This window comes from Neophocaena asiaeorientalis, unplaced genomic scaffold, assembly GCF_003031525.2.
Source record: "Neophocaena asiaeorientalis asiaeorientalis breed wild unplaced genomic scaffold, Neophocaena_asiaeorientalis_V1.1 scaffold55, whole genome shotgun sequence".
Taxonomy (NCBI): Eukaryota; Metazoa; Chordata; class Mammalia; order Artiodactyla; family Phocoenidae; genus Neophocaena; species Neophocaena asiaeorientalis.
In genome coordinates, this window is record NW_020175684.1 from 8,235,730 (window position 1) to 8,254,379 (window position 18,650).

Genomic DNA, 18,650 nt, shown 5'->3' on the forward strand with positions numbered 1-18,650 from the left:
TATATATATATATATGAATTGGCTTATGTGATTATAGAGGCTGAGAAGTATAGACTTGAGAGAGTAGTTCTAGTAAAAATCCAAAAACCTGAGAACCTGGAAAACTGGTGGTATAAGTTCCCGTCCAAGTCTAAGTCCAAAGTTGGGGGAAGATGTTCAGGCTTGAAAAGAAACGGAGAGAGAAAATTCTTCCTAACTTAGACTTTTATTCTATCCAGGCCTTCAACTGATGGGACGAGGCCCACCCATTTGGGAGACGGCAACCTGCTTTATTCAGTTGACTGATTCAAATGTTACTCTCACCCAGAAACACTCTGTAGACGTACCCAGAAATCACGTTTAACCAAATATCTGGGCACCCTGTGGCCCAGTCAATGTGACACATAAAATTAACCATCCCTGTCCTTGCATAAGGGAAGCAGGAGGATCAGAGTCAGTAGCAGATGTGAGGATGGAAGCAAGAGACTGAGTGATGTGAGGAAGGACACAGGAGCCAAGGAAGGCAGGCTGTGACTAGACTCTGAAAAAGACTGGGAAATGGGTTCTCCCCTAGAGCCTGCTGGAGGAACCAGCCCTTCTGGTACTTTGTGAGACTGATTTTGGACTTCTGACCTCCAGAAGTGTAAGATATTAAATTTGTATGTTTTTAAGGCAGTAAACACTGACAATTTTTTACAGCAGCCATTAAAAATGAAAATTGTGTGTGTGTATAATATATATGATATATATGTTTTTAATATTTATATTGTATTAATATTTATTATATATAATTATATGTATAATTCCTGTTTTTAAGACACTGAGATACCATGGTGTGGTTTCTATAAAAACAAAGGTCAGCTTTCCTCCTCAAGGGCATTATCATTTGTGGAAACTTCCATTATTAATATTCTCTAGAAACCATCTGGAAATGCTCTTCGTTGAGAAAAAAAGGCTTACTTATTCGGGATAATATTGGCGAAACAACTCAGACACAAGTGTTTACTGAAACCACAACTGTGAAGAAGGTTCCAACTATTGACCATAAAGTGACCTTGGACCTGGGTTCTCTAGGCCCGTGCAGAAAGCAAGGACAGATAGCTCTCAAGACAAATTTCTGGTTGAAAAAGTTGAAAAAGTTCAACCTTAGGGTGTCGTCACATGATTTTCTTCTGTACACGTTCAGAAAACAATGCTAGGAAGTGTCTGGGTTCTAATATCCAACGTCTATTAAAAAGAAAAGAATATGATGCTAGAGTTACTTCTTGACTAACTGATAATAACGAAAGAATAGGTTACAGTTTAGTTTGAATTTTTAGGTCTCCCTAATTTTGGAGTAATTTTTAGGCTATTGTTAGCAATGGGTAGAAGGAGGCTGGAGGCTTTCATGTGACCGAGCGTAAGACTGGTCCTGACGTCTGCTTACATCATTTCGGGGTGCTTTGGTGGGTTTCCTCAGAAAAAGTAGAACGTTCTGCAGACTGATGACAGTCCTCTGAAGTGGTGTGCTTGTGCAGGCTAACGAGAGTGGGCTGATAAATATCCAGGAATTTTTCAAACTGGTTATTAAACCATTAGTAGATTACAATCAGCCATAGGGAGAGTATTTACAGCAGAAAATTGCCAAAGCTACAAATGAGGGCTATTTTCCCCCCTCCTCCTAAGGAGCTGTTTACCTGCTTATCACTCTTTATTTCCCTTCTTTTCTTTAAAATAATCTTTCTTCTGTTCTCCCTGAGCACTAAGACTTTTCAGTCTGGGACTTTGGGTCTTCTCTCACTGTAGTTTTTCTCTGATCACTGCTATTTCTTCTGGTCAGGGTTGATTTATCCTATAGACAGAAGAGACACCCTATAGTGCCTAGGGCCCATGATACTTTCAGGGAATGTTTGATTTCCTTTGAATCAGATAAAAAATATGAATATAATAATACATACATACATAGTAATGAATTCACCTTGGATTAAATTTGTCTATATACCAGCATAGTCATAAAATATAATTTTTGATGTTCTTTTATGGAGACAAAGGACCACTTAAGCAAAGGTTCCTAGGACTCAACAATGTCATAATGCAACCTTGTCCGCAGGCCCTCTTCAGCCACATGACCCAGAGTTGATGTGGACATAAATCTGTTCTTTTAGTCACCCTCTCTTATAAATGATCACTGATATGGTAGAGTGCATGTTGGCAGAAACACCTCACATACCTTTGGGATGGGCACTACATTACCCCAGAAGCCTGAGTTCACTCTACATTTGCATATCTCCCCCTGAGTGTATCTGTTTTTGACTTATATAGACTCACCATCTTGGATTGATTCTTTCAGAAAGATGTAAAGAGCAACAAAACCAATATTCAGATTCCAATGAATAGAACATCCGCTGCCTTTGTCTTATATTTCATATTCATGCTCAGTGTTTTGTTTTGTTTTTTTGCTAAGCTTGCCATCATTCAAGCCAATAGTAGAATTTCAATGAAATTTCCTGCTTCTTTTGATATTTTCTGGTTTGTTCGTATATATAAGTTCCCTCAGGATTTACACTATTTTTTTTTTAAAGTAGAATTCTATCTATACTAAAGTCTTGATAGTTGAACATTTATTAGGGGTGCCAGCTAGAGCTGATAACTTCGTGGTGGGTTTTGAAGGAAGTTGTAAAATCCCTCTTTCTCAGAAATAGTCACATAAGAATCAGTCTTTTGGGTCACAATCTTTTTATCTCTATTCAAATCCTTTCTTCTCTCTCCTGACCCACTACCTCTTCATTCCTCCATCCCTTTATTCCATACAGGGATTACATCTCAAATTTTAACGTGCAAAGAATCACTGGAGGAGCTTATTAAAAATGCAGATATTGGGCCCCACACCTAAGGATTCCAGTTCAGTAGGCTTAGCTGGAGACTTGAACTCTACTTTATCTATCCTCCAGTTTTCTCATGTTTCTGGAGAAAAAAAGTTTGTTACTTCAGTCAAAGAAATCTTTCACCACTAAATGTACAAAAGGAGTAATGTGAACATTTACATCTTTTTTTCTGTAACATGACTAAGTTATTTTATGCCCAGATTAGCAGAGGTTCCTTCTGTCCCTTATATACTCTGTTGATACTCATGTTTTAAGTGCAAGAATGGCACAATAAGTGACTATGAAAATGCTTTGTTTCTAGAATTCTTGATTTATAAACACTTTATATTTTTATTCATGAGAACTCTAGACAGGATTTGTACTGTATTAGTCTGCCATGACAAAATACCACAGACTGGATGGCTTAAACAGCAGAAATTTATCTTCTCACAGTTATGGACGCTGGAAATCTGAAATCATCATGCCAGCATGGTTGTTTCTGGTGAGGACACTTTCCTGGCTTGCAGATGGCTGCCTTCTCACTGTGTGCTCACATGGCCTTTCCTTGGTGTAGGCACATGGGAATAGAGAGAGAGGTCAAACTCTCTGGTGTCTATTCTTATAAGGACACTAACTCTATTGGGTCAAGGACCAATTCTTATGAGCTTATTTACCATAACTACTTCCTTGCTCCAAATACAGTCACACAGGGAATTAGAATTTCAATATATGAGTTCTGGGGGGATGCAAACATCCAATCTACTCAGGATACTAAATCAATACATAGAAATCATCAAAAGCTCATTGCCTTATTCAGTCTTTCATTAGATGTAATAGTCAAGGTATATTCGATCCGTCCAAGAGCTATAGAAGCAGTGGCAAATCTTGTGAACGCTTCAGCTGATTTCTTTTTAGGGTCTTCGTTAAGATTAATCATTTCTTATGCAGACTCTTCTACTGACATAACACACCCAGAATTTCTCAGCTAGTGACCTTCTTTCCCTTCACACATCACTACCCATTGCTGCAACACTCTAAGCCCGGAAGAAGGAGAATGCCATGATTGTTCACCTCTTAGGAAACTCTCCAAGTCCTGCAGAGACTCATTAGAGACTGCCTTGAGTATCTCTAATTTAACTTTGTTGACGGCTTAGCTTAAAAAGGAAAACTGAAAATTACCAAGCAGCTTATGTTATAACAGATCTGAGTTACTGAAATATAAGCCACTCCCAAAAATTAAATCAGTTCAAATCATGAATTTAATTGTCCTTGCCAGCTAGAAAAAGATAAAAGAGCAAATATTTACACTAAAAGTGAGCGTGATTTGGGGCTAGTCCTTGACTTCAAATATTGTAGTGCTTCCTAACTTCTGTAGAAAAATCTTATGAAAACAAAATAAAGATTTTTTACATGCTTTTCTATTACTTAAGAAGATGGAGATAATAATTGTGGAGTTTAACAAAAATACTTCAGGATATTATCTGTAACAGCAAAGATAAATTGGCAGTGATATTGACTCAACATTAGTGAGGTAATTTTAAAAGTATTTCCAAAGATGTTTGCAATACATGTCCTGCTTACCAGCACCATAAGTTTGATAAGGCTGTATAAATAAGAAATGAATACGAATTACAGGAGCTATGAATATGTTTTGGTAATTGTTTATTCTCAGAATGGATTGAGACCTTTCCTGGAGGCTCTGATATAATCGATACGCTCTGTCCTAAAGGATGGCACCCCATTAATCAGAGTGATTTCTCAGAACTGGAGCTTCAGTTGCACTTTTAGAAGCTATTCCAGCATTCTACATTCCAGCTGCCTCTGGATGGCATGGTGGGGGATTGTCCTGGTTCACTCCTGTGATCTGGTTGTTAGCTATGTTGAGCCAGATTCCATAGGAATCAGGCTTCCAATAAGCCCCCAAATAGGAATGCTAGCTGAAGTTCTGCTCAGGAAAGGCAAACCAATATCTGATAGGGGTCTGTCCTGACAAACTGCTGTCCTCCATGACAGAAGGGGTCCAATGTAATTAACTCACCATCAAGAGTCTGGCTGATCTTCTTGAGGAATTATGCTCTATCATGGTGTGAAGGGTTGAATTGTGCCCACACCCCCATCCCCCCCCAAATTTCATGTGTTGAAGTCCTAATCTCCAGTATCTCAGAATGGGATCTTATTTGGAAATAGAGTCATTGTATATGTAGTTAGATAAGATAAGGTCATACTGGAGTAGGGTGGGCTCTTAATCCAATAGGACTGGTGTCTTCATAAAAAGAAGTTTGCACACAGATACACAGGATGGACAGAGCACTTTGTGAAGATGAAGGTAGAGATCAGGGATGCTTCTACAAGCCAAGAAATACCAAAGACTGCCAGCAAACCACCAGAAGCTGGGAGAGAGGCAGATTCTTCTTCACATGCCTCAGACGGAACCAATCCTGCCGACATCTTGATCTCAGGTACTAGCCTCCAGAACTGTGAGATAATACATTTCTGTTGGTTAAGCTGCTCAGTGTGTGATATTTTGTTATGGTTGCTCTAGCAAGCTAATACATCAAGATCTTAGGGTTGGTTTCCTTTGTGGACCATTTGGACATTCAGGGACAGCAGCAGCCAGACCTATTTTGGCACATGAGAGTCCAGGCTGTTGTGCTCCATCTCCCCCACCATGACCATTCTGCCCATCATGCAGTACTGGGCTGACCAATGAGAAAGACAGGTGGACATCACCAGCCAAGTCATTTTGTCTGCTTGGTTGTTCAGTCCCTTTCCCCCAGTGGGTGTTTTTATGATCTTTAACATTTAGTTCACACTTAGTACCCTCTCTCATAGGTCCTCCACAGGCCTCTATGTTAGACTTTCTTGTCTCTGTTCTCCCAGTGTTTTTCTTTCCAGGTCCTTGACCAGACATCTTTGGCCACTCAATGGAAATCTGTACATATTCTCACCTTGGGCCTCTTTTCTTTCCACACAAAGCGAAAGACTTAGGGTACTGTTCACAGGTCAGTCTATTGGGAAGAATTTCCCTTTCTACTATTTTTCAAGGCCACCTTTATACGTATCTGTAATTCAGCCACTGTTCATTTTTGGCTTGTACCCATGTACTGAACCAATCCACCTACAAAAATGCTTGGGCTTTTTCCTCATCTTTCAGCTGTTTGTATGGGTCCCTTCATGCAGCCCTGAGTGAAAGTCAGGGGAGGGGCACAACTATGGGTAATATGGGGGTCCGAGCCACCTGAAGCTTCCTCTGTCCTCTAGTCCTGCTTGGACTCATTCCAAGAATGCCATTTTCATCTTATTATAGTTTGCTGATGAGCCTGTCTGACCCATTTATGACATGGTGGGTCTGAGAGAATCCAGTTCATAGTTAGCATTTCTGGACACACAGTCACTTGGTACTCCATGGTTGAGCATTTCATCTCTACCAAGGCTCAGGAATATATCAAAAGCTGTTTCTCAAAGACTGTATTTCTTTGTTATGAATGGCATGACCTTGTTTCACAAACCCAGGAAACTGTGTTGTTATTCTCTCAGTGGAATTTTTCATGAGTGCCATATTGCATCTTCTCCTACCAATGACGTCTCCAACACCATGCAGGGCCCTTTCCTGCTCTGGTCCCAGCTCAAAGTTGGCAGCCTTCTTTGTTAGGCAGAAGGAATGCATTGTGTGCAGAACCCAAAGAGGCCTGCCAGGCTCTGTGCTTCCTTCTTTGTAATAGAGGATGCAAGAGACAGCAATTTGTCTTTAACTTTTAGTCCATCATTGTTCCAGACTACTGGACCCCTAAAACTTTCACTGAAGTGGTCAGTCCCAAATCTTAATAGAGGTTATCTCCCATCCTCTGGAACACATGTGTCTCTCCAAGGCCTCCAGCACACCAGCCACTTTTTGCCTTTTCTACCCAATCAGCATGATAACATCAATGTAGTGAATAAATGTGGTATTCAGAGGTATGTCCAGGCAGTCAAGATCTCTGTACCGTATTATGACTGAGGATAAGAGCATTAACATAGCCTTGAGGAAAGGCTGTAAATAAATACTTTTTATCTGTCCCCAAATAGTTCAGATCCTCTTTTAAAATTGGAAAGGAAAAGAATGAGTTTGCCAAATTAATGGCTGAGTACCATGTTCTCTGGACATTATTAACCTGTTCTAGCAGTTAAACCATGTCTGGCCCAGCAACTGGGTCACTGCTACTGCTCAGTGAAGTGTACACCAGTCTACAGTCATTCTCTGGGGTCCATCCATCTTCTGCAGGGTCTGGTCTGGAGAATTAAATGGATTTATGACAGGTGAAACCAACCTTGTACCCTTTAGGTCTTTATTCGTGTCTCTACCATTTCTCTGGAGATCAGATTCTGTTTCTGATTTACTATCTTGGCCAGTGTTGAGGGGAGTGGGGAGCAATTGCAGGTTTATGTTTGGCTTTCCCCACTATGGTGGCTTTTACTTCATGGAGAAGAGACCTGATAGAAGAGTTACTCAAATTGCCATATATATCAATTCCAATCATGCACTCAGGCACTGGGGAAATGGCTACTTAGTGGCCCATGGATGCACTGGACTCACTATAAGGCAGGACTCTATATATTACATGGATCCATAGGCTCCCTACTCTAATGGAGGGGAGCACAATAATGCTTTGGGTCCTTGATCATCAATGTCAACTCATAACCTGTGATCAACGTTCCTCAATGTGTTTATATTCTCCTTTTCCCAGCATACTATGACCTGAGGAGGTGGACATAGGTCCCTTGAGGCTAAAACTTAGGGGAATAGTTATGGTATATGCTCGCCATGGTGTTCCAGGTCTCTTCATCGTAGGGGCTCACCCACTTCTTCAATCAATAAACTGTGGGATCTTTGCAAGAGGTCATTTTTTTTGAAACTATGATTATCTTCCTGTTCTTCAGTTCTTGTTCCTTTGGTTTTAGATCACAAACAACATCTGTTGACTGCCTGTCTACCTTGCCCCTAGAAACACAAACATGTTGGTTAAACAGCTCTAAGACTTTCAGTGGATCATGGTCCCTTGTTTGTTCTTCCACCCTGCTGCTCACTTTAGTAATTGTGGCCTCTTGGTTTGTGGCCCTCAAGTGCTTCCATCTGGTCTCTACTTCTTCAGGGTCCATCATCTCCATGGATATCAATTACCCTAGCTTTGTGACTACAACTCCTACTACCATCCCTGGCCTGCAGAGGAGGCCACAAGGAAATTCTTAGTGGTGCTTGTGCCCCCTATCACCATCACATTCCTGATGGCCTTGGTGAATGGTGGGTCCTCTCTCCTCTCCTGGGTCCTGTTGGTGTCTGGCATTGCAACAGATAGCCATTTCAGCATACCCTCTTCTCAGCACCCATATTCTCTTCTTTGATATGTTCCAGGGAAAATCAAACATTTCCACTTCATTGAGATTTGGCTGTCATTTTATTCCAGGTTTCTAAAAGTAACCCTAGCAAAATTTGCCCTACCTCTGAAGTAGATGGTTGAATTTTAAATGCTAAGTCCCAGAGCAATGACCCCCAAGTCAAGGAGTTCTTGCTTATCCAGTTTTAAATTCTGGTTCCCTTGATCAAGTACCCTTAAAATCCAATCTCAGGGTACTCCCCTATCTCTGACCAGTATGTGCCAGTTAATTCCAGCAATCCTTTCATCATATAGTTTCTTTCCTCTTTTATCAGGACCATCATATCCCTAGCTTTTTTAGACTGGGGTTTGACAGTAGTTACCGACCTAGTGTCCAGGAGAGAAGACGGGGCATCTCCTGACAGGAAGTCTGTTGTGCTGTAGTGGAGAGGTTTCTGTAGATATTCTAGCACAGTGGAAGTATTAGCTCTCACCAAAGAAAGATGGGCCACCTCTGCAAGCCCAGAGGGTCCAGAGGATGCTTGGTAAACATCAGCAACAGCATCCATCCAGATGTCTCTAGCTCATGTTTCAGAGTTCCAGAATTTTCCCTCCAGGGTCTTGACTTTCATATAACAGCTTGCTTTGGCTGAGTGTTTTGATATCCCTGAGCTCAGAGACTTGGATCCTTTGGTCTTCCACCTGCTGCACTATTGGTCTGTCTTTCCACTGAAGGAGATGAGGACTGTTTTGTGAGCTCCCACCTAAACTCCATTTCTCACACTTAGCCACTAACTGCCTATTAGCAGTTCTCAATTTCTCATTCTTCTTCTGCAGGGCATTAATGCACCTTTGCAGTAATCAGTTAACCCTAAATTTGCAGTTTTTCTGTCTTTGCAGGCATTGTTTCACCCATATTTTTCAAATGACTGTATCAGAACATTGTTCTAGGTCACTGTCGATGCAATCATTAACAACTGACCACCGCCACATGTAAGGGACTATCCCTGACCTATCTACCAAGAAGGATACATTGTTCTCATCTGCTGAGCAATGTGTGAGCCATTCCCCTTATTACCACCTATTTTCTCAGATCACATCCAGTACCATTTGTATTAGTCCAGGTCCTCCAAGAAGCAGATCCTAAGAAATTTATTATGACAAATGCCTGTGAGAAAAAATGGGGAGGAGGTAGGTAGAGGCTGAGAGAGCCATCAGACCCCATGAAAGTCTGAGCCTGAGTGAAGGAGAAGAAAAGAGTGTTGGGTGAAAGCATCCTAGACAAGTGTGTAATCTAAGGGAAGTTGAGCAAGGATACTAGGGAATCCACAAGGAGAATGCACCCAATGACAGAGTTCCCTGCGTCCTAGGGTTGGCACTTAGTGTCACTGGAGTGCTTACTCACTGGCTGGCAATGAGCCAAACATAGCGACGGATTTCAGAGAGCAGCAGCTAGGGCCCTAGGACAGTTACACTCCCTTAAGTTAGAGTTCTGCAAGGTGCATTCTCATGGCCACCAAAATGCCTTTCTATAGGTTCCTCCTGGTGAATACCTTATGCAATTAATTCAGATTTCAGTCCTGTAAAACTTGGACCTTGACCTAACATCAACGAAAAGTTTCTGCTGAAGTTATTCATTGACTCAGGATTTGTGCAGTCTCACACAGCCCTGCCCTTAGAATTCCAGGATGGCTTAATGCTTTGCTGTTGCCATCTTGAATTTCTTAATAATTTTTGAACAAATGGGCTCTGCTTTCATTCTGCGTTGAGTCTTTCAAATTTCACAGCCAGACTTGTCGACCCTACCAGTGAAATCTAGCCCATTCGGAATAAGAATAAATATTGGGGCTATCTTGGCTAAAATATTCAGTTTGTTCTCTTCAGAGACACTCCAGCTAGCTTTTCAGCAGCTGTTTAACTCTACCCTGAAAAGTTTCCCATTTTCAGGGCACAATCGTAAGTTCACTTCTGTTGAGATTTTCAATATTTATATTTCCGCTGATTCTCTACCCTTTTAAATCACTACTGTTTATGAGAACACAACTTCTGCTTTGGAAGTCCAACAAAAGAGTTTGAATTCGTTTGTCAGGTTTATCATGGGCTTTGCATAGCATTTGATTTCCTTTTAGGTAGCCCAAAGGCAGTTTATGCTTATAATAAACACAATGACCACACCTGTAAGTACTATAGATCAGGTAAAATAAAATCTATGACTAGTGGGAAAAAAACAAACCAGGTCTGTAGAAAAGACCCAGATGAATGTTGGGACACATTTTCATGGGCTGTGTTTGGTTATTTACCTCGTGTTTCAGGTTGTCTTACAAGGGCTAATCACCAGATGTTCCCCTGAGTGATTGGCTGAGTTACAACTGACCAGTAGATCCTTTCCAAAATCATAGCCATTGTCACATCAGATGGTTCAATGACTTCTCCTCTAACAAAGGAGCAACTATAGACAACCTTCTCCAAACAACCTCTTGACAGGCAAAATCGTGGTAATGATAATGACCTGGATATTGTATATTCATATATTGCAGGCCAACTTTGTCCACCCCTGGCCAAAAGAGGGTACTGAGAAAGGCAAAAGTACCTGTGATGGCTGTCAGCTGAGCTGGCCTGGCTCTAACAGCTAGGCCATGGTGTTCTGCTGAATATAAGGAATGTCACAGAACACATCAGACAAGGCCACTCTGTGACCAAGATGGAGCAAAACCGAAACAAGACCACTCCTTAGTCATGTCAGCCTGAGCATAGCCAAAATCAAGAGCACAGTCCAAATCACAAAACAATCAGAAACCTCCCTCTCTTAGCTATGTAAATGACTGGTGCTTCTTTACTAAGTATAGCTTTACCCTGCTACATTCCTCCTGCCTTTAGATAAAAAAATTGTTGAGGCATCCCAATCATAGAATGGCCCTTACTTTCTGACAGCACTCAGTTCAGAGCAAAACTATGCTTTCTTGAACATTCTCCAAAATCTTGTAGTATAAACCCCAATTCTATAACACCCACCCTGAAGGCTCTTTCACTGAAATGCTCCATGGTTCCCCCTGGAGTGTGTTCTCCCTATAGCAACAAGCCAACAAACCCAGCTTTGTCCGACTGCAGCTATATTCCTGGTAGACTGGGGCTGGAGGGCGCTGCTAGCTCTTATCTCAGTTTTAAATTTTGATTGTATCTTTACTTGTACCACTGTTCGTTAAAGTTGGGCTTTTCACAGAATTGTAAAAGCAGGGATTGTGTCAATTTTGTTCACATTGTATTTACAAAGCCTGTACAAAGCATGGTATTCTGTAGTGTGTAAATAAATACTTGTTGAATGAATGGAGAAGAAAGAAGATCTGAGAATGGGAAAAAAATAGTATGTTTGACTTGAAAAAATGTTTTAAAAAATGATCCTCTTATTATGTAAAACTCTATAACAAAGAGTGACAAGCCTAGAACCAATATTCTTGCTTTATAAAGACTTATCTTAAAAACATAGCCATTACAATGGGTTATTATTTGGTCATAAAAAGGAATGAAGTACTGATACATGCTACATGGATGAATATTGAAAACATTATTCTAAGTGAAGGAAGCCAGTCACAAAGATCACATTATATATGATTTTATTTATATACAATGTCCAATAGACATACCTATACAGGAAGTAGATTAATGGTTACCTAGGGCTGGAGGGCTGGGGGCACTGGAGGTTATAGCTAAAAAGTATTTTTTTCTTTTGGTAGATAAATGACAATATTCTAGAATTGCTTGTGGTGATTGTTGCACAACTCTGTAAATACACTAAAAATCACTGAATTGTATAATTTAATTGGGTGAATTATATGAATATAAGTATATAAATTATATCTCAATAAAACTGCTACCAAAGAAAATGACCATCAATGTAGCATTTTACGTTCATTAGAGATGGTACTTTTAATGTTTTAATGACATGGAAACACTATTAATATAAAGTTATGCAAAATGGCAAGACACAGAAGTGAATGCATAAGTAATATAAACTATATTTATACATACACAGATAGACTGAAAGGAAATTCCCTGAAATGTTAATGCTATTTATATCTACGCTTCAAGTGATTTTTATTTTCCATTGCATAGTTTTCATATTTTCCAAATATTCCATAATGAGAAGATATTACTTATAATCAGAAAAATATTACAGAAATATTTAGCTAAAATACCATGATTTTGTCCTGACACAGCTCTGCTGCAAAATAGAAAAGAAGCTTTGGTTTCTTTCAAGGTAAGCATGCCTCAGAGGACACAAAACATGTACATATATATAGTGTCTTTTTTTGGACACATAATGATCACTTTCTCAAGAAATAGCCTGCCAGGATTTAACACTTTCTGATGGCATTTGGTGATGGAATTTGAGTCAAAATTACCCACTGAGTCAAAGGCAAAATCTTAATTTTTCATAACTCATCTTAAGAATATTATGTCCTTGAGGAAGTCACCATAAAATGCTTGTCATTCCACTTATGACTTCCCAGAAATTAAAAAAAAAAAACTGATCCTAAGAAATCCAAACTTTCCTTTAAAACATCGTTTAAGAAAATCTCAAGTGGTATATAAAAACTCTAAATTTAAAATATATAAAACTTCAGCAGAGAACATTTTGAAAGCTACAATGACATCGTTAGAAGAAGAAAAGATTAATCTGTAGAGGGTGAAGCTGGAGAAAATGTGAGATCTAGTGTGAGAAAAGATATGAGAGAGGAGGAAGAATTTCAGTAAATAACTGAAGTATTAACATTATATTGCAGGATGCAACTTGTTGCTAATGTAGTCATTTAGATATGACATAAGAAATAAGTCCTTGTTATTAAGAAATTTCATGCTAGTTGGGGACACTGAAAAAGATAGGTCCAAAAATACTTAGAGGTGCTTCTGGAACACTATGTGGTCAATAGCAAATTCACATTATGAATATGAAAAAACATTAAGAATATGCAGCAAAAGAGAGGAAAGTTGCTCTGCAATCCACCTCCTGCATATCTGGTAGTCAGATTAGGAGCAGATCCTGAAGCAAGACATAAAGGCTCCTCAGGACCCAGAAATAAATTTCACTCTCCTCTGAGAGTAGTCTTAACTGACTCAGCTTCCTTAATTCATATGTTCTCTTGTTACAAGCATTCTTATTCTGCCTATTCACCTCTGCTTCTATTTCTCTGCTTGTCATTACTGGGTTTTGACCCTGGTTTAACTTTGCCTAGAATCTCAGTTTGGTAACTGTTATGGACTGAATGTTTGTGTCTCCCTCAAATTCATATGCTGAAGCCCTAACCTCCAGTGTGACAGTAATTGGACATGGGGCCTTTGGAAGGTAATTAGAGTTAGAATAGGTCATGGGGGTGGGACCCTCATGATGGGATTAGTGCCCTTATAAGAAGGGACACCAAGGTGCTTGCTTGCTCTCTCTCTGTCTTGTAAGGACACAGCCAGAAGGAGGGAGTCTGCAAGCCAGGATATGAACTCTCACCAGAACTCAATCATTCTGGTACCCTGATTTCAGACTTCCAGCCTCCAGAACTGTGATAAATAAATTTCTGTTGTTTAAAACACTTAGTTTATGGTATTTTGCTATGGCAGGCCAAGCTAATGCAATAGACTTTGCCCATTGCCCCTTAAAACATATTTTTTGAGAAAAAAATTTTAAGTATTTTTAAAGTATTTTTAAGTATTATTTTTTGAGAAAATTAAAATTTTAATTTTAAGTATTGGAATTATGGTAGAAATAAATTGACAAAATCAGGTAATAAAAAATGTCTGTAACTAGTGTAATTAGTGTGTCTGTAAATTTTGTAAAATTCTACAACTTAAAGCAAAGGTGTGCCTTGGCCTCTCTTTTTAAATTTACATTTTATATAAAAATTTTAACTTAATGCTTGACACTAGTTTTAGATTAATTGAATGCTTGATTTTCTTAAAATGGATGTGAGGAAAAGTATTTTCTTTTATCCTGTCTGCTTATTTTTTATTATGATGGAACAGTAATGACCTGAAGAAAAAATGGCTTTGCTATTCTTTTAAATTTCCAAAACATTAATTAACATTGGTTTTGAAAATTTGTCTTGGAAAGACACTTTTTACACATATTAAGCTGTACTAATTTAAGTAGTCAGTACAAGTCACTCTTTCTAGATGATTTATTTGATTAGTTTCATAAAACTACCTTTTGAAACAGCTTGGCAGTCACGTGTGGAGATCACGTTCTTAGAACTTCGTTCTTGTTCTGTTGCATTACTGAGGTTTTTCAGCTGTCCTGTGTGCATCTGGCAGCAGAAGCTATGGTCTGTTTTCAGACTAAAACCATGTTTGTCATGCTCCACGGTGAGGAGCTTTGAGTCCTCATCTAAACAGGAGTGCAGAAGCTGGAAGAGATATAATCTATTTCCTAAGAGGCTCTTTGTGCTCACCTGTCCTGGTATTTCACACAGTGCTTGAAATCTAAAAAATGTAAATGGCTGTCCCTAGTAAACAGGAGAGCATAGCTATTATTCCAGTCCTGGATGAAATTAACCTGCTAATCCGTCTGTCATAAAGCTTCTATTAAAGTCCTGGTGGAAAGAAAGAACATTTCCGGAAGATAATTTAGGAGAAAACCTGTATGACCACCTTTCTGAGTAATTTACATGCAAACTTTGGATCAAATTCTGATATGATGGCTGCACAGTTCAGTTATAGTGCTTGAGTGCGTAATAGATTCACCTTTACTGGACTGTATCCTAATGCACAGCTTTGGACTTCCTGGCAAAGCCATTTAAATCCAGAACTGGATTTATTGTAACTCTGCTTTCATGAACATTGTGCATTGTATCATTCTATAGCTTCAAGCTCACGTCCCAGGAGAAAATGCATATAAGCATTTGGGATACATGAAGCCTTAGTATGACTGAGGAACGAATATGTTTCCCTCTCTCATGTAAAGAGAGTTATAATATTTTCTGTTCACTCTAAGATACGTAGTTAGACTTACATCAATGCTAAGTGAAGGCATAGTATATTTGCTTTTCTTTTAATTCTGTTTTCTCCCTTTTCAATGCTGTTATTTTTTTGTGCCATTCTTTCCCAGTAATTTTCTTCAAGTCCTTTTTTTACTAGTGGGAAATAGAAATATATGATAAATAATTTGGTTTTTAACATCAACATCAAAACTGACAACTGTATAAAGTTAATTTGTTATCTCCTAAAGGTTCAGTCCCATGTATGCCTCTAGGTAAAGAGAAATTAACACCCATCTAACCTGGCAGTAGAAGGTGGGTCACCGCAATCATCCTCACAAACTTTAACAAATGCTGAAAAATCTTGCTTATAAGAGACAAAAAATGATTATGGGCTTCTTCTTCCTCTCAATAGTATGTGACATTTCATGATATCTCAAGGCAGTTACAGTTGTCAAGTAACTGCACACATAAGGGCTTATGAAGTTGTATTCAAGTCTACCCAAAGCTTTAACATATACCTTGACAGTATTTCTGTGGACTTATGAGTAGGGCATGGAAAATTCTGGTGTGTTATTTCATCTAAGCTTTACTTACAAAGATAGATGAAAAATCACTAGGTCCACATACTCTTCTCAATCGCATTTTCAAATTTCAATATATTTTATATACTTAATTTCTGATAAAAGTACAAAAAGAAAGAAAACTTTAGCTCCATGAGAAAAAGGGAATTAGGCTGGATTAGTTTGTAAATATTGACTTTTTCCTTTTAATTTTTAACCAGTTTACAGTGATTTGCTTCATCTAGTAGAGTTGATCTAATAAAGAAACATTTTTTAAAAATCGTTCCCACAGGGCTTCCCTGGCAGTGTAGTGGTTGAGTGTCCGCCTGCCGATGCAGGGGACTCAGGTTCGTGCCCTGGTCTGGGAAGATCCCACATGCCACGGAGCAGCTGGGCCCGTGAGCCATGGCCACTGAGCCTGCGCATCTGGAGCCTGTGCTCTGCACTGGGAGAGGCCACAGCAGTGAGAGACCTGCGTACCGCAAAAAATAAAAAACAATCATTCCCACAACTTGTCATCTTTACCTGTTCATTTGACATTTTCCCATAATATCTAAATTGTTGAAGGAAAGAGCACATGGACAATTGGTCAAATTGTCTTTCAGGGCATTTCAGTGTGGGGTTTCCCTGTACTGGCATATTCATTAGGATGGAGATTTGTAGAAAACCCAACATAAAGTAAAAGACCTGGGATTATCTACAAGATCGCAGTCTGATATAACCAGGCTGTGGTCTTGTAGATAAGAGATAAGTTCTTTGTTTTCATATTCAGCTCTAGGTTTGACACCTTTATCCTGCATTTTCTTTGTTATCCCTAAGTGCTTATTGTCTGTGACAAATCCTGTCCTCACAGATGAGTGCTGAGTCCTTCTCAACAGAGGAGTTAGTGGCCAGCTAGTGAGATTTTTTTTTTAAATTACAAAACCTGACATCAGAGGGTTCATTTTCAGGAACACCAACCAAGCCTCAATGTATATGACAACACAATAAGCGTAAAAGAAAATTTTCATTATCATTGTCACTGACCTTGAAGCTAGGTGTTTAGATTTCGTGACAACTTGGGAGCATTCTCAGTAATACAGTAAAACATATAAAAAGAGTAAGTGGACTGAAATAAGAGTGAGGAGCTGTGGGTCTCCTTGCTCTTGAGCTTATCATTGAACAAGCCTGAAGAGCTTGTAGAAATCTTCTTGCTTAGATGTATAGCTTCCTGTGTTTTTTCTGACATAATTATACCACTTTATCCAGAAGTTTATCTTCTTTCACCAAACAATCAATTTCAGGAGCATGTAGAATATTCAAAGAAGTGGACAACCTCCGTAATTCCCACCCAGAAGTTGGAAACTGTAATCGGAAGACACTAAGCAATTAGGCAACACATAGTAAAAGTTTTTACACAGAATGATTCTATTGCTAGGAATTTATATGAAAATTAGGGTTTAAAAAACAGATGTTTATTTCTCACAGTTCTAGAAGCTGGAAAGTCCAAGATCAAGGACTGATCTGAGGTTGGTCAGTTCAGTTCCTGGTAAAAACCCTCTTGTTGGCTTGCAGACAGCCATTTCTTATTGTATGTCCTTGCATGGCTGCTGGGGAGGGGATGGGGAGGAAGGGGGGCACTCTGATCTTTTCTTATAATGACACTAATCCCATCATGAGGACCCCACCCTCATGACCTAAACCTAATTACATCCTAAAGGTCCCACCTCTTAATACTTTCATACTGGGACTTAGGGCTTCAACATATGAATTTTGGGGGGGACACAAAATCCAGTCCATAACACTTGTCCAGCTGATTATAATGTTTATATGTACATGACACTGGGACTTAGGGCTTCAACATATGAATTTTGGGGGGGGACACAAAATCTAGTCCATAACACTTGTCCAGCTGATTATAATGTTTATATGTACATGTAAAGGTCTATGAATAGCCAAGACAATCTTGAAGAAGCAAATGATCTGGAGAGCAAACATGGACTTTATTAGATGCTTCAGTGGACTCTACCCCTCAGGGTTTCATTGACTTGGTCCTTTTGCTGTAAAAGGAATGGTGATCAGGAACATTGTTAGGTGTGCTGAGCCAACATGATGATGAATGAGGCATTGACTAAGTCAACAGATGGTAGCAATGGAAGAAACATTGTGAGTGGGGAAGGCAAACCTACATCCAGGATGAGTCTCTGTTAATGTGAGAACAAACTGAAGCCCTTTCCATAATGGAAGAGATCCAACATAATTAAACTTCCACCAGTCAACTAGCTGCTCTAATTTTGTTATGGTGATGATTTTGGAAATCAATCTTGGTGTCTGTTATTGGCCATTGGGGCAATCAGAACTGGTGGTAGTTAGATTTGCTTTTTGAAAGGGAAATTCACATTGTTGTGCCCTTGCATAACCTCTGATTCTGGCATCATTGCTACATTTTCATGAGCCCATCACACAGGCACTAGCTGACATGGGAAAGGAAATAATGACATCCACAGAACAGATCATCTTGTGCAACACTTCACTGAGAAGGTCCTACGCAGTCAGTGCCCTCTGGGGAGCATTTACATGAGATACAATTATTTTCCTCTGGGCATATTCTTCTTTTAAAAATTAATTAATTATTTTTGGCTGTGCTGTGTCTTTGTTGCTGTGCGTGGGCTTTCTCTAGTTGCATCAAGCAGGGGCTACTCTTCATTGTGGTGCACTGGTTTTTCATTGTGGTGACTTTTCTTGTTGCAGAGCATGGGCTCTAGGCGTCTGGGCTTCAGTATTTGTGGCTTGCAGCCTTAGTTGCTCTGCGGCATGTGGGATCTTCCTGGACCAGGGATTGAACCCTTATCCCCTGCATTGGCAGGCAGATTCTTAACGACTGTGCCACCAGGGAAGTCCTTGGCATATTCTTTTTAGTTTTTTTTAATTAGTTAATTTATTTATTTTTGGCTGCGTTGGGTCTTCGTTTCTTTT